The sequence below is a fragment of the Chiloscyllium plagiosum genome, unplaced genomic scaffold (genome assembly GCF_037043375.1).
Source record: "Chiloscyllium plagiosum isolate Xiang-an unplaced genomic scaffold, Cpla_swu_hap1 HiC_scaffold_27, whole genome shotgun sequence".
Classification (NCBI taxonomy): domain Eukaryota; kingdom Metazoa; phylum Chordata; class Chondrichthyes; order Orectolobiformes; family Hemiscylliidae; genus Chiloscyllium; species Chiloscyllium plagiosum.
This window is the reverse complement of record NW_028270165.1, coordinates 50,390,167-50,405,916: the sequence shown is the minus strand read 5'-3', so window position 1 is coordinate 50,405,916 and position 15,750 is coordinate 50,390,167. Positions and strand designations below refer to the sequence as shown.

At 48.4% G+C, this 15,750-nt stretch overlaps 1 non-coding gene across 1 annotated transcript; it reads right to left on the bottom strand.

Annotated features, from left to right (window-relative positions):
- Positions 1-13,172: 13,172 nt before the first annotated feature.
- Positions 13,173-13,244, bottom strand: trnae-uuc (transfer RNA glutamic acid (anticodon UUC)). The gene has a single exon. It is a non-coding gene; the product is annotated as a tRNA-Glu (tRNA).
- Between the last annotated feature and the right edge of the window lie 2,506 nt (positions 13,245-15,750).

The following is a 15,750-nucleotide window of genomic DNA, read 5'->3' as shown; positions in this document are numbered from 1 at the left end:
AGAGTCCATTCGCTCTTCTGCTCTTTAACTCCCAATCCCTTGGGGTGAGAGGTATCACTTACACTTTGTGGGCGGCACGGTGGCACAGTGGTTAGCACTGCTGCCTCACAGCGCTAGAGACCCGAGTTAAATTCCCGCCTCAGGCGACTGACTGTGTGGAGTTTGCAGGTTCTCCCCGTATCTGCGTGGGTTTCCTCCGGGTGCTCCGGTTTCCTCCCACATTCCAAAGATGTGCAGGTCAGGTGAATTGGTCATGCTAAATTCCCCGTAGTGTTAGGTAAGGGGTAAATGTAGGGGTATGGGTGAGTTGGGCTTCGGCGGATCAGTGTGAACTTGTTGGGCCGAAGGGCCTGTTTCCACACTGTAAGTAATCTAATGAGTGGGAAGTGAGTAACTTTGATTGTGAATTTCCTCCAAACGTCTGTTATCAGAGAGATAGAAAGATGCTGTGCTGGTGGGGCAGAGAGAAATGGACACCGAGGACTCTTCCCTCAAGTACATTCATATGAGTACATTGTTGTGCAGCCTGCTTGGTGTTCAGAATTCGTCTTCACGCAGCAATCTTACAGAAAATCTCTCGCAAAGTGGGCATCGCTTTCATCGCTGCGACCGTGCAGCAGTTAACATCTGAGCCGAAGTGCCCCAGATGAAGAGAATCCGAGTGAAACCTTCACTCACTGAGAGTCAGCCCCACGGCAATGAGCTGCGGGACTGCAGGCAGTCCAACACGGAAGGGACGGTTAAATGAACCATTGTCGCTCCCTCAGCCTCTCTGTCCCATAGACAGGCAGCGGGACGGCATAAACACGTACCATCGTTCTCCCGCCGACAGAGGCGCTCCAGCCCATCGTGTCCACGACGACTCTCTGCCACGTGTCTCTCTCTGAGGTTATTCACAATCAGTGATATCTGTCCGAATACTAAGGGACTGTGTCTGAGTGGTGATACAGTTTCTGACATGCTGATCCTCTTGTCATTCACGTCCAAACCGGCGAGGCGAATTATGGCAGGGAACGCACGAAATCACTAGGTATGCGTCTCAGCTCATTGGCATCTCAGAGAAGTGGGTTTGCGATTCAGTTCATAGGAAACCGACGAAGAACAGGAGAAGACCACTCAGACCTCCAAATGCACGTTACTTGAACGGTATGAGTTTCGCGACAGTATCGGTATGATACGGGGCATTCAGACACGCAGGACGTCTCAATGCTGAACAGAGAGCCATCACAAAGAAAAGTCGCTCAAGGAGACACTGAACAATAGCAGAGGATGGTTTATATCCATCGACCTCTGGGTTATGGGCCCAGCACGCTCCCGCTGCGCCACTCTGCTCTTATGCCCGCCCATTTCCACAGGTCCCTTCAGCCTTTCGTCTGGCACGTGGCATGCACGTTCGAGACTGATGTCAAAGATCTCCACTGCTGTCGTCTTATATGGTGTTGCGCAGACGTATGGAGGCTGTGTAAATACAAACTTTTTCTAACTTCCCAAATTCTGTTGGTCGAACTGTGATTTCACTCTGAATAGACGCCATGCGGCCCGCCATCGCTCTGCTGGGTCGACACAGTAAGTGAACGTGGGTCTCGATTCGTATCATTCTCTTGCCTTCTCCATGTGATTCTGCACATTGTTACTTTAAACATGACCACCGGATTCCCGTTTGCGTCTAATGAATCTGCCTCTTTGTCAGTGTCAGTTAGGGCTTTACTGATCCCAACCACTCCTTGTACGAAAGCGTTCTTCCTAATGTCACTTTTGGTTCTTTTCCTCATGACTTTAAAACTCTGCCGAATCGTTGCCGATCCTTTCAGGTGTGGGAGCATTTTGACTACATTACTTTCTCTGTCTGGACTTCGCAAGCTTCAATGGGGCGAGATTTCAAACTTCTGTTCTCTGAAGAGAGCTGTCCCAAATTTCCAATCGACCCTCATCGCTGACAGCCCTCAAACACCGCACCACTCACGTCAACCTATTCAACGGTATCGCCAATCATTTCACTTCGCTGCTTTCTGTCCCATTGATTCGCCAGGGATCCCAAACTCGTTTAACGAAGGTGCTTTTTTGAGAAAATTAAACAGGCACGTTTGCACAAGTCATGAAACGCGGGCTTGTCCGGGATTTGAACCCGGGATCTCTCGCACGTCCACGTCGTCGAAGACCCAAAGCGAGAATCATACCCCTAGACCAACGAACCACAACGTCAGCGCGCCTGCGCCCCCGCTCTACCTCTTTAACCGGCTGAGTCTGATCAGAGTGAAGTATAGTTGACATTGAACAGGCAGGGGCTGTTTTCTCTGGAACGTCGGAGGCTGAAGGGTGACTTTATGGAAGTTTACAAAATTATGAGGGGCATGGATAGGATAAATAGGCAAAGTCCTTTCCCTGGGGTCGGGGAGTCAAGAACTAGAGGGCATAGATTGAGGGTGAGAGGGGAAAGATATAAGAGAGACCTAAGGGGCAACATTTTCACGCAGAGGGTGGTGCGTGTATGGAATGAGCTGCCAGAGAAAGTGGCGGAGGCTGCTACAATTGCAAAATTTAAGAGGCGTTTGGATAGATATATGAATAGGAAGGGTTTGGAGGTGTATGGGCTGGGTGCTGGCAGGTGGGACTAGATTGGGGTGGGATATCTGATCGACATGGACGGGTTGGACCGAAGGGTCTGTTTCCATGCTGTACATCTCTATGACTCTATGAACAGCTGCTTCTCATTCTGTCTCTGCTGCCGGTTGCCCGTCCCCAGGAACCGGGCCCTCTCTACTGGCAGAAAATTAAACTGTTTTCTTTCTAAACTTTTCTCTGACACCAGAGTGACCAGTGACAAGCATTGCCCTCCTCAACATGGGGTACAGAGAACAGGAGAAGACCCCGCAGACCTCCACGAGTGTGTCATCTCAACTGTGCACATTGGGCCTGTGCATCAATGTGAAATATTTACGTCGAAGTTTTTTGGGAAGCAGATGAGAAGGCGAGGTGCACAACAGTGCGCCGTTATACGGGAAAGCTGCTAAAGCCGACATTGAGTGAATTGGAAAGAGCTGGCGGGAAAGAGAGCAATGTACACTGGAGACTCTGAGCCAGCTGAAACTTGCTCAGTGTGAAGTACATTCCACATTGCTCCAAGAATTGCCAGCAGCAAAGAGTTTTCAGAACATCTGCTTGTCTTTCTGTCCCCGGGATGCGGTTTCTGACATGCGGACCGTCTTGTCATTCACGTCCGAAACGGCGATTTGAACCCGGGATCTCTCTCAGATGACAAGCAACATGAGTTTGACTGGGACAACACTACTATTCTCGGACAAGCCAAAACAGAGAACAGCCAGGGAATTCCTAGAGGCGTGGCACTCATGCACATATTCTATCAACAAGCACATCGACCTGTACCCAATATACCGGCCACTGCAGCGGACAGCTGGAACTGACAACCGGAAGTGGCACGGCAGCACAGTGGCAAAGTGGTTTGCACTGCTGCCTCACAGCGCCAGAGACCCGGGTTCAATTCCTGCCTCAGGTAACTGACTGTGTGGAGTTTGCACATTCTCCCCGTGTTTGCGTGGGTTTCCTCCCACAGTCGCAAAGATGTGTCGGTGAGGTGAATTGGCCATGCTAAAAAAAAATGCCCGTAGTGTTAGGTGCAGCGGTAAATGTAGGGGAATGGGTCTGGGCGGTTCGGTGTGGACTTATTGGGCCCAAAGGGCATGTTTCCACACTGTAAGTAATCTAATCTAATACAGATCACAAAAAATGCCGGAGAAACAGCACAGAAGCGCTTCACAGGAGCCTCCCAAGCACTGAGGATGTCACCTAGACAGGGGACGAAACGTTTGCAACACAAATTCCCAGCTCGGCGAGCAGAATCACAACAAAGTTTTTGCTTGCAGGAACTGAGTGACATAAACAGGATGCTCTCAAATTTCGGCAGGAATAACACTTCCGTTCAAGATTTGCGGCAAGCTTTGTAACTCGGCTGCTGATTGTCGCAGCTCGCCGAGCTGGGAAGTTGATTTGCAGGCGTTACATCCTCTGTCTAGTTGAGATCTTCAGTGCGTTGGACCCACCTGTGAAGCGCTGCTGTACTGTGTCTTCTGGAATGTATTTGGTTCTGTTTCTGCTGCTTTTGTTTGACCGTTCTGATTGTTCGCTGCAGTGATAGGCATATGTCAATGTGTTTATTGGTGGAGTCCGTGGATGAGTGCCGTGTTTGTTGAATTTCTCTGGCTGACCTCTGTTTAGATGTACTATGACCGTTGTGCTGTCCCAGTCGATTTTATCGTCCTTGTCATCTGTGTTTGTGTGGGTACCAGAGATAGTGTTTAATGGGTAGATGTTGTTCATGGTTACAGATTGCTAGTTGTCTGCCTGTTTGTCCTGTACTGTCGACTTTTCGTGCAGCCTTTGCATGGAAGCTTGTAAACTATATTTGTTTTCCACATGATGTGGTTGAGTCTTTTGTTCTGGTGAGTTGTTGTCTGAGCGTAGCTGTCAGTTTATGGGCTGTCATGAATCCGAGTGGTCGGAGATGTCTGGCTGTAAGTTCTGTGAGGTTTATTATATAAGGTAAAGTGGTGAGTGTGTTGGGTCGTGGCAGATCCTTGTCTCGTTGTTTGTCTGCTCGGCCCTTGTGGATGAAGTTGCGGGGATATCCGTTCCTGGTGAAGCCTCTGTAGACGTGTTCTTCTTCCTTTCACAGGTCGGCAGTGCTGCAGTGTGTAGTCACCCTTTGGAACAGCGTCCTAATGCAGCTTCTCTTGTCTGTGTTTTGATGGTTGTAGTTCAGGGTCTAGTCTGGGGGTGTGGCTTTTCTGTACACTTTTGTAGCACATCCCCCGTTCTGTGTCCTTTCTCCCATAGACCGTTAGCTTCCAGTTTCCTGTCACTTCAACTTCCCACTGTGTTCCCATGACACCATTTCAGTCTCTGATTTGCTGCAGTGCTCCCACAAGGCACAGCGCGAGCTGGAAGAGCGGAACCTCATTTTCTCCTGAGAGACCGTGCTACCTTCAGGACCCAACGCCGAGTTCAATCATTTTAGAACCTGTCCACCTTCTTCCAATATCTTTACCCGCCCACTCATTCCATCAGTTCCGAAGACGGATCGTTGGGCTCAAAACATCATCTCTCCTTTCTCTCCACAGATGGACTAGACCTGCTGGTTTTGTTAATTTGAAAATGAACAAAATGAGCAGGGAGACAGAATGAGAAGCACTGTTCTGGAAACTCTTTTGCTGCTTGCAATTCTGAGAACAATGGCGAATGTATTTCACACTGAGCAAGTCTCAGCTGGTTCAGGAGGTGCTGGAGCCAGCGGCCTGTGGCTCGTTGATCTAGGGGTATGATTCTCGCATTGGGTCTTCTAACGGGTAGACTTGCGAGAGATCCCGGCTTTCTTGACTTGTGCAAAAATGCCCGATTAAACTTCTCAAAAGGCACCTTCGTTAAACGAGGCTGGGCTCCCTGGAGTACGAATGGGGCAGGAATCGGGGAAGTGAAATGATTGGAGATAGCGTTGAACAGGTTGACGTGAGTGGTCCCGTGTTTGAGGAAGGTCAGCGATGAAGGTAGTTTGGAAAATTGGGACAGCTCTCCTCGGAAAACAGAAGTTTGAAATCCGGCGTGGCAAGTTTTCCAAGTCATGAGGGGACTAGAGATTGGAAACAATGTCGTGAAAGTGTTTCCACGCCTGAAAGGATCGAGAACGATTCGGCAGCGTTTTAAATTCATGAGGAAAAGAAGTAAAAGTGACATTCGGAAGAACGTTTTCGTACAAGGAATGGTTAGGGTCAGTAAATCCCTGTCTGACAGTGATAAAGTGGCAGATTCAATGGACACAAAATTGAATTCGGTGGTCATGTTCGACGAACAGAATGTTCATATTAACACAGCCTCCACACCTCTGCGCAGCAGTATATTACATAACAGCAGTGGAGATCTTTGATATGAGTCTGGAACGTGCATGCCAGATGACTGTCGAAAAGCTGAAGGGTTCTGAGAAAACGCACGGCATACTAAACACAGAGTGACGCAACGAAATCGTGCGGGCCCCACAACCCAGAGGCCCATAGCTCGAGAACATCCTCTATTGCTATTGCTCAAACTCTCCTTGAGCAGCTTTCCTTTGTCGTGAGTCTCTGTTCTATATCTTTCCTTTGCATCTGCTCCCCAAAACTTCGAGTGTCTGAGTGACATGTATCGTACTGACCGACTCGCCAAATTCATGCAGGCGAAGTGACTCGCTTCTGGAGGTCTGAGTGGTCTTCTCCTGTTCTCCGTCGAGTTCCTCTGAAGTGAATTGTAAAACCACTTTTCTGAGATGTCAATGAGCTGATAAAGTTGAAACACATGCCTTACGTTTTTGTCCATTCCCTGCAGTAATTCGCCATGCCGGTTCGGACGTGAATGATAAAACGGTCGGCTTGTCAGAAACCGCATTACGACTCAAACACATTCCCCCACGATTAGGACAGATCACCAATTGTGAATAACTTCAGAGAGAGGCAAGTGACAGAGAATCGCCGTGGACTCGATGGGCTGAACGGCTTCTGTCTGCGCGAGAATGATGCTACGTGTTTATGCCGTCCCACTGCCTGTCTCTGGGACAGAGAGGCTGAGGGAGCAAAACTGGTTCATTTTTAACCGTCCCTTCCGTGTTGGACTGCCTGCAGTCCCTCAGCTCAGGGCCATGGGGATGACTCTCAGTGAGTGAAGGTTTCACTCGGATTCTCTTCATCTGGGACACTTGGGGCTCAGATGTTAACTGCTGTGCTGTCGCAGCAAAGAAAGCGATGCCCACTTTGCAATAGACTTTCCGTAAGATTGCTGCGTGAAGACGATTCCTGAACACCAAGAAGGCTGCACAACAATGTAAATTTACCTGGGCGAAGAGTCCTCGGTGTCCATTTCTTTCTGTCCTGCCAAAACAGCATCTTTCTATCTCCACAATAACAGACCCTTGGAGAAAGTTCACAATCAAAGTTGTTCATGTTCCCCGCATTAATGTAACTGACACCTCAGACCCTAAGGGTTTCAGAGAGAGAGAGAGAGAGAGCAGAAGAGCGAATGGACTCGACCCGCCCCCGACCCTACACCTCGTCCCACCCCCAGAACAACGTGCAAGTAGAAATAAAATGGTTTAATTATCCACCAGTGGAGGTAGTCCAGTTCCTGGGGATGAGACAAATATCAGCGCCCCGGGGACAGAATGACAAGCACATGCTCTGGAAACGCTTTGCTGCTTGCAATTCTTGGTGCAACGTGGTATGTACTTCACACTGAGCAAGTTTCAGCTGGCTCAGTGTCTCCGATGTACTTTGCTGTGTTTGCCGCCAGCTCAGAGAGAGAACAATAGGAAGGACGTAGGAGTGAATAACGATCCGCGTGAGAGGGCGAATGACTGTTAATGGAGACTGTTAGCGGCTAACAATACGTAGTGTGTCATAGCAGACGAGGTGATAACAAGGAGTCGTTTGTGTGGTAGGGGTCAAGGACATGGGGGAGTTCAGGCCCTAAAGTTATGGAACTCGATATTGAAGACCGGAGGGCTGTATGGTCTCCAAGTGGAAAATGAGGTGTTCTTTCATCTGGAGCTAGAACACTGCTGCAAGCCTGAGAAAGAGATGTTGGCCAGGGAACAGGGTGATGTGTTAAAGTGGCAGGCAACCGCAAGGTCAGGGCCTTTATTTCTGCGGGCAGAACCGGGATGTTCTGCAAAGCAGTCACCTAGTTTATGCTTCATGCTACATTGGGGAAACGACACTGTGAGCAGCGAATGCAGTGGACTAGGTTGTAGCAAAAGTGCTGCTTCACCTGGCAGGTATGTTTGAGCCCTTGGATATTCAGGAGGGAGCAGGTAAATGGGCAGGTGTTACACATTCGGCGGTTGCAGGGGAAAGTGCCTTGGCACTGTGGGAGGTGGGTGTGGGGTGTTGCGAGTGAAGGAAGAGTGGAACCTATTGTTCTCTCTCTGAGCTGGCGGCAAACACAGCAATGTACATCGGAGACTCTGAGCCAGCTGAAACTTGCTCAGTGTGAAGTACATTCCACATTGCTGCAAGAATTGCAATCAGCAAAGCGTTTCCAGAACATCTGCTTGTCATTCTGCCCCCGGGGCAGAATGCCCACTTTGTCTGATCCCCCGGAACTGGACTATCTCCACTGGTGGATAATGAAACCATTTTATTTCTACTTCCACGTTGTTCTGGGGGATGGGACGGGGTGTAGGGCGGGGGGCGGGGAGATTCCATTCGCTCTTCTGTTCTCTCACTCTCTCTCTCTGAAACCCTTGGGGTGAGAGGTGTCAGTTACATTAATGCGGGGAACATGAACAACTTTGATTGTGAACTTTCTCCAAGGGTCTATTATCGGAGAGATAGAAAGATGCTTTACTGGCAGGACAAAAAGAAATGGACACCGAGAACTCTTCGCCCAGGTAAATTCACATTGCTGTGCAGCCTTCTTGGTGTTCAGAAATCGTCTTCACGCAGCGATCTTACGGAAAGTCTGTTGCAAAGTGGGCATCGCTTTCTTTGCTGCGACCGCGCAGCAGTTAACATCTGAGCCCCAAGTGTCCCAGATGAAGAGAATCCGAGTGAAACCTTCACTCACTGAGAGTCATCCCCACGGCTCTGAGCTGAGGGACTGCAGGCAGTCCAACACGGAAGGGACGGTTAAAAATGAACCAGTTTTGCTCCCTCAGCCTCTCTGTCCCAGAGACAGGCAGTGGGATGGCATCATTCTCGCGCAGACAGAAGCCCATCGAGTCCACGGCGACTGTCTGCCACTTGTCTCTCTCTCTGAGGTTATTCACAATCGGTGGGATACGTCCTAATTGTAGGGGACTATGTCTGAGTCGTGATGCGGTTTCTAACATGCTTGTCATTCTCGTCTGAACCAGGGTGGCGAATTACTGCAAGGAATGGACAAAACCGCAAGGCATGTGTTTCAACTTTACCAGCTGATTGGCATCGCAGAGAACTGGGTTTGCGATTCAGTTCAGAGGAAACAGACGAAGTACAGACTACCACTGAGACCTCAAAAATCTTGCCACATGAGTTGAGTGGATTTGGCGAGTGCATCGATATGCTACATTTGGACACTCGGTAAGTAGACGCAAAGGCAGGCAGCTTGCAGAAGAGAGCACCGATCTTAAGGAAAGCAGCTCGAGGTGACATTGGACAACAAGCAGACGACGGTTTCGATCCATCGGTTATGGGCCCAGCACGCTCCCGCTGCGCCACTCTGCTGCCAAGCCTTGCGGCCCTTCCACAGAACACTTCAGGTTTTCGTCTGGCACGCGGCAGGCACGTTCGAGCCTGATGTCAAAGACCTCCACTGCTGTCGTGTAATATGCTGTTTCGCGGATGTATGGAGGCTGTGTAAATATAAACTTATTTCTAAATTCCCACATTCTGTTGGTCGAACTGTGATTTCACACTGAATCACAACATGTGTCACAGCGCAGACGGAGGCCATGCGGCCCACCTTCGCTCTGCTGGTTCTACACATAAGTAAACGTGTGTCTCTATTCGTTTCATTCTCTCGCCTTCTCAGCGTAAATCTGCACATCTGAACGTGACCACCGAATTCCCTTTTGTGTCCATTGAATCTTCCTCTTTGTCAATGACAGACAGGGACGTACTGACCCTAACCACTCCCTGTAACGACAACGTTCTTCCTAATGTCACTTTTACTTCTTTTCATTGTGACTCTAAAATTCTGCCGAATTTTTGAGGTAGAGGTAAACAGCCAAAGATAATCACCGTCACTGCTTCCCTTCCATCGACTCAACTTTGTGAAACAGTATCTTTCACTGGCAAATAAAACACTTTTGTCCTCAGGTGCCTGCTTCATTTCGACCACGACTTCACGCCCCTCACTGTTCTCGTCTCATTTCCAAACACTTGGCTCATATCCTCAAAAGCAGCTCTGCGGGTATCTCTTGTTCCACCCTGACAGGCAGTGGGTTGCAGATTCCCGACCAGTCCCAATGTGATTGAAATATTTCAACCCCTCCACTGGTTTGCATCTTTAAAAATGCCGTGGAGCAATCTCCCTTTCCTTTTGAAGACAGTTCTCAACTGTAGTCGGCAGGGTTCACACCTGCGTGGGAAACCCGCAATGGATTTCAAGTCCATCGCATTCACCACTCGGCCCACCAATACAGAACCACACTGACAGCTTCATTTCCCAGGTCTCTCTGCCTGTGGAGCTGAGAAAGAGTGAATCATTGCAGAGTTTGTTTGAATCCAATCATTTCACAGGTTTCGAAAGGGTTAAATATCTGCACATGGCGAGTCTGAAAGATGAAATGGACGTTCAGTTAAAAAGAAATACAGAAATTGCAGGAGCAACTCAGCAGGTCAAGCAGCATCTGTAGAAAGAGAATCAGAGACAACATTTCAGAACTTTTTTTTTCCTCATCCAGGTACAGCCAAACCTACTGAGTTGCTCCAGCAGTTTCGCTTTCTGTCTCGGACTGTCAGCATCCGCATTCCTTTACGTTAGAAATTCAATCAATTCAGAAACCCCTTTGTGCTTCCTCAGTGGAAAAGATTTCCGTTTGGGAAACATTTTCCTGACACCATTAAAACGCGCAACTTTGCGGTCAAGAAAGCGGTTGGAGCGTGAACAACAAACATGCCGTCCCTGGGTGGTCTCGAACCATGAACCGTCAGTTTACGAGCCGAACGCGCTAACCAATTGCACCACATAGACAGGTCTGAGCATCACGAGCACAGTCTCGTTGAGGAAACTACTATTCAATTCATAATTCAACCTGCCCCGCCCAGAATTACCATTGTCTTCTCTCAGTTCAAACACAGCGAATACTGCAGAAAGCCAACGGGTCGAGCTGCATCTGTGGGAAGGTAAACAGAGCCGACGTTTTGAGTGTGTTACGGTTTTTGTTCAGAACTCAGTGTTTTGCCTCTTCCCGAAGTTGGTCCAGGTCTGTGTCTCAATTGGCAAACACATGGCAAGTGCAGTGCCGCAATGTGAAGTTATCGTCTTGGCTGTTTTAAAAAAAAGCAGTGCATTGTTTAAATGGTGATATATTGGAATGTGGAGAAAGTGAGGACTAGAGGTGAAAGTCGAAAAATGTGGCACTGGAAAAGCAGAACAGGTCAGGTAGCATCTGAGGAGCAGGACAGTGAACGTTTCGGACACAAGCCCTTCATCAGGAATGATGTATTGATGTACAAAGGGGTCTCAGAGTCCCTCCACACCAGTCAATGCCAGTTGTCGGGCAGATGCAGCAGGCAATGAGCAAGGCAAGTGGTATATTACGAAGAGGAATTCAGTTCAGAAGTGGGGTCATTGAACATATTCAAGGCTAAATTCATCTGAGTTTTGAACAACAAAGAAGTGGATGGTTATGGGGTGGAGGTAAGAAAATGGTTTTAAGACCAGTACAGGTCGGTCACAGAGTATGACAGCACTGAACAGACCCTTCATCCAACTCGTCCATGCTGAGTATGTTCTCAAACTAAACTCGTCCCACCTACCAGTGTTTGGCCCATAAACCTTCGAACCTTTCATATTCATGTACTTATCCAAATGTCTTTTAAACGTTGTAACTGTACGTGTATAAAATCATGAGGGGTATGGATAGGATAAATAGACAAAGTCTTTTCCCAGGGGTGTAGGGATTCCAGAACGAGAGGGCATGGGTTTAGCATAAGAGGGGAAAGATACAAAAGAGATCTAAGGGGCAACGTTTTCACGCAGAGGATTGTACGTTTATTGAATGAACTGCCAGAGGAAGTGGTGAAGTCTAGTACGATTGCAACATTTAAAAGGCATTTGGTTAGGTATATGAATAGGAAGGGTTTGGAGGGATATGGGGCCGTGTGCTGTCAGGTGGGACGAGATTGGGTTGGGATAGTTGGTCGGCATGGACAAGTTGGACCAAACAGTCTGTTTCTGTGCTGTACATCTCTGTGACTCTATGACTTCTTCTGGACGTTCATTCTGCACTCAGACCACTCTCTTAAAAACGATCCTTGTTCTGTCTTTATAAAATCTTTCTCTACTCACCTCAAAATATTTGCTCCCTGATCCTGAAACCCCCAGCTGAGGGAAAGGACACCTGTTGTTCACCTCATCCGTATCCCTCATGATTTTATAATCCTCTATATGCAGTGTGTAGTGGCTCATTGAAATAATGTCCTGATGCAGCTTCGTTTGTGGGTGTTGGGATGATTGCTTCGGTGGTTAAGCACTTGGTTTGCGTGTGTTGTTTTTTCTGTAGACGCTAGTGTGAAGTTCCCTATTGACTGTTCGCTCTACTGTGACATCTAAGAATGGCACTTTGTTGTTGTTCACCTCCTCTTCAAACCAGGAGCCCCCCTCAGGCCATAGTCTCACTACTTGGAACACCAATATACAGACTAGTCAAAGGCCTCCACTGAAGACTAAAACACCAAGTCGAAGATTCACGCCACTCCATTTATTCCATCCAAGAATTCCTGAACACCAAAGACACTAAGTTAGAAGAGGATGGAATAATGATGTCCTTTGACATAACAGCCCTGTTCACATCCATTAACATCAACGTGGCCAAAGAAAACTGAAGACACTACTCGAAGAACCAAAGACACAAATACAGCACCAACTGCATCAGCAAAGATAGCACTATCCACCTCGTGGAACTGTGCCTTAACCATCCACTTCATATTCAGTAACAAGCCTCAAACAAATCAACGAAACATCCATGAAACCACCAGTGTCAGGATTCCTAGCAGAAGTAATAATGCAGAGTCTCAAACCAACAGCCCTTCCAACGATCCAACCCAAACTTTGTTGTCCGCCACAGTGATGACACTTTTGTCATCAAAAAATGAAGTAAATTAGAGGAAACCTACAACACCATCAACAATATCCTTACTGGCATAAAATTCACAAAAGAGGAGAACAACAAGAAAGTGCCATTTCGAGATGTCACAGTAGAGCGAACAGTCAATGGTAAATTCAAAACAGCGTCTACAGGAAAACAACACACACGAACCAAGTACTTAGCTACAGAAGCAATGATCCCTACACAGACAAACAAGCGTGAATCAGGACACTATTTCAACGAGGCAATACACACTGCAGTAGCCAGTAACGACGAAGACCAATAAGGAATTGTACAGCGCATTTAAGGAGAATGGGTAGGCAAAAGATCCACTGAGAAATACTTCCCTGAACGGGAATCGAACCCGGGCCGCAGCGGTGAAAGCGCCGAATCCTGACCACTAGACCACCAGGGAGACAGCAGTGCTCGCTCACAGCTCTAATGTAAATTGCTTCCCTGCCCGGAAATCGAACCTGGGCCACGATTGTGAGAAGGCTTCCACCAATGTCATTGCTTGTATCCATTGCTCCCGATGCGGTCTCCTCTACATTGGGGAGACTGGAGACTCCTCGCAGAGTCAAGTCACAGCGCTTGAGGGAACATCTCGCCTCAGGCGACTGACTGTGTGGAGTTTGCACGTTCTCCCCGTGTCTGCGTGGGTTTCCTCCGGGTGCTCCGGTTTCCTCCCACAGTCCAAAAGATGTGCAGGGTCAGGTGAATTGGCCATGCTAAATTGCCCGTAGTGTTAGGTAAGGGGTAAATGTAGGGGTATGGGTGGGTTTCGTTTCGGCGGGTCGGTGTGGACTTGTTGGGCCGAAGGGCCTGTTTCCACACTGTAATGTAATCTAATGTAATCTAATCTAATCTAATCTCCAGGACACCCGCACCAATCAACCCCATCACCCTCTCAACTCCCTGTCCCACTCTGCCGAGGACATGCAGGTCCTGGGCCTCCTCCATCGCCGCTCACTCCCCACCCGATGCCTGAAGGAAGAACGCCCCATCTTTCACCTCGGATAAATTCAACCCCAGGACATCAATGTGGACTTCACCAGTTCTCTCATTTCCCCTCCCCCCACCTTACCTCAGTTCCAACCTTCCAGCTCAGCGCTGTCCTCATGACCTGTCCTCCCTGCCAATCTCCCTTCTCAACTGTCCGCTCCACCCTCCTCTCTGACCTGTCACCTCCATCCCCACCCCCATTCACCTATTGTACTCTTTGCTACCTTCGGCCCAGCGCCCCCCCCCCCCCCCCCACCTCACCCCCCCCCCTCCCCCAATTTATCTTGTCATCCCTGGAAGCGTCCTGCCTCTATTCCTGAGGAAGGGCTTTTGCCCGAAACGTCGGTTTTCCTGCTCCTCGGAAGCTGTCTGACCTGCTGTGCTTTTCCAGCACCACTCTGATCAAACCTTTGGTTTCCAGCATCTGCAGTCCTCACTTTTGCCTACCCAATAAACCCAGTGTGACGATTTCACATCAACAAACTGACACTAGCAGACACAACGTCTGCAGAAACCCTAGCCACATTACTTTACATTAAAGACATCTGTGAAATGATGTCCAGACTACTCAACTCTCTCAGCATTAAACAACAGATAGTGAACCTTAAATACAAACAACCCGCGAACGAATGTTATTTACAAAATACCATACAAGGAAATTTATACATGAACTCTGCCGCACAGTTCTCTGTGGCAAGAAATGCTGGGATGAGATAAGGAAGATTTTTTTCAGCCAAAACGAATCGGCACTAACTGGACAGCCATTTAAAATCAACGCTGTCAGGCCAGGATGGAAGATTGGAAGGGACAATTAGTTTTCTTATTTCCTGAAGATTTACAAAGCTGAGATTGGGTTTTGGTGTTTGTTCCCTTTCCACTCCCAGAAGCCGCAGTGGTTGGGGCGGTGAGTTGGAGAAAGTGAAATGTGCCCGTGAGCAGCGTGTGGGGCTCCTTCAGCTTCCCCTCCTCTGACAGCGCTGTGATGTGACTCTGATGTTCTCAGGGACACTTACTGACAGTGAAAAGATTCTCATTCCCGCAGATCGGGAATTCAAACCGTATGCCGGCTTCAGGACAATGAGAAAAATTAATTGGGGTGTGTGAAGAAGCTGTGAGCTGCATTTCAAAGAGGTAGGTGGAGTCAGATGCGTCATCCATTGCGCCCCTGGCACTGTGCGGACCTGACGCCGCCATGCTGCAGAGTTCTGACGTTATACGGACATGGGCAGCAACGGGAACATTCACAAGGTGAACAGCCAAAGATAATCACCGTCACTGCTTCCCTTCCATTGTACCAAATTTGTGAAGCAGTATCTTTCACTGGCAAATAAAACACCTTTGTCCTCAGGTGCCTGCCTCATTTCGACCACGACTTCACGCCCCTCACTGTTCTCGTCTCATTTCCAAACACTTGGCTCATATCCTCAAAAGCAGCTCTGTGGGTATCTGCTTGTCCCACCCTGACAGGCAGTGGGTTGCAGATTCCCGACCAGTCCCAATGTGATTGAAATATTTCAACGCCTCCACTGATTTGCATCTTTAAAAAAACCGTGGAGCAATCTCCCTTTCTTTTTGACGACAGTTCTCAACTGTAGTCGGCAGGGTTCACACCTGCGTGGGGAAACCGCAATGGATTTCATATCCATCGCATTCACCACTCGGCCCACCAATACAGAACCACACTGACAGCTTCATTTCCCAGGTCTCTCTGCCTGTGGAGCTGAGAAAGAGTGAATCATTGCAGAGTTTGTTTGAATCCAATCACTTCACAGTTTTCGAAAGGGTTAAATATCTGCAAATGGCGATTCTGGGTGTTTCATCCCGAAAGATGAAATGGGCGTTCAGTTAAAAACAAAACCAGAAATTGCAGGAGCAACTCAGCATGTCAGGCAGCATCTGTAGAAAGAGAATCAGAGACA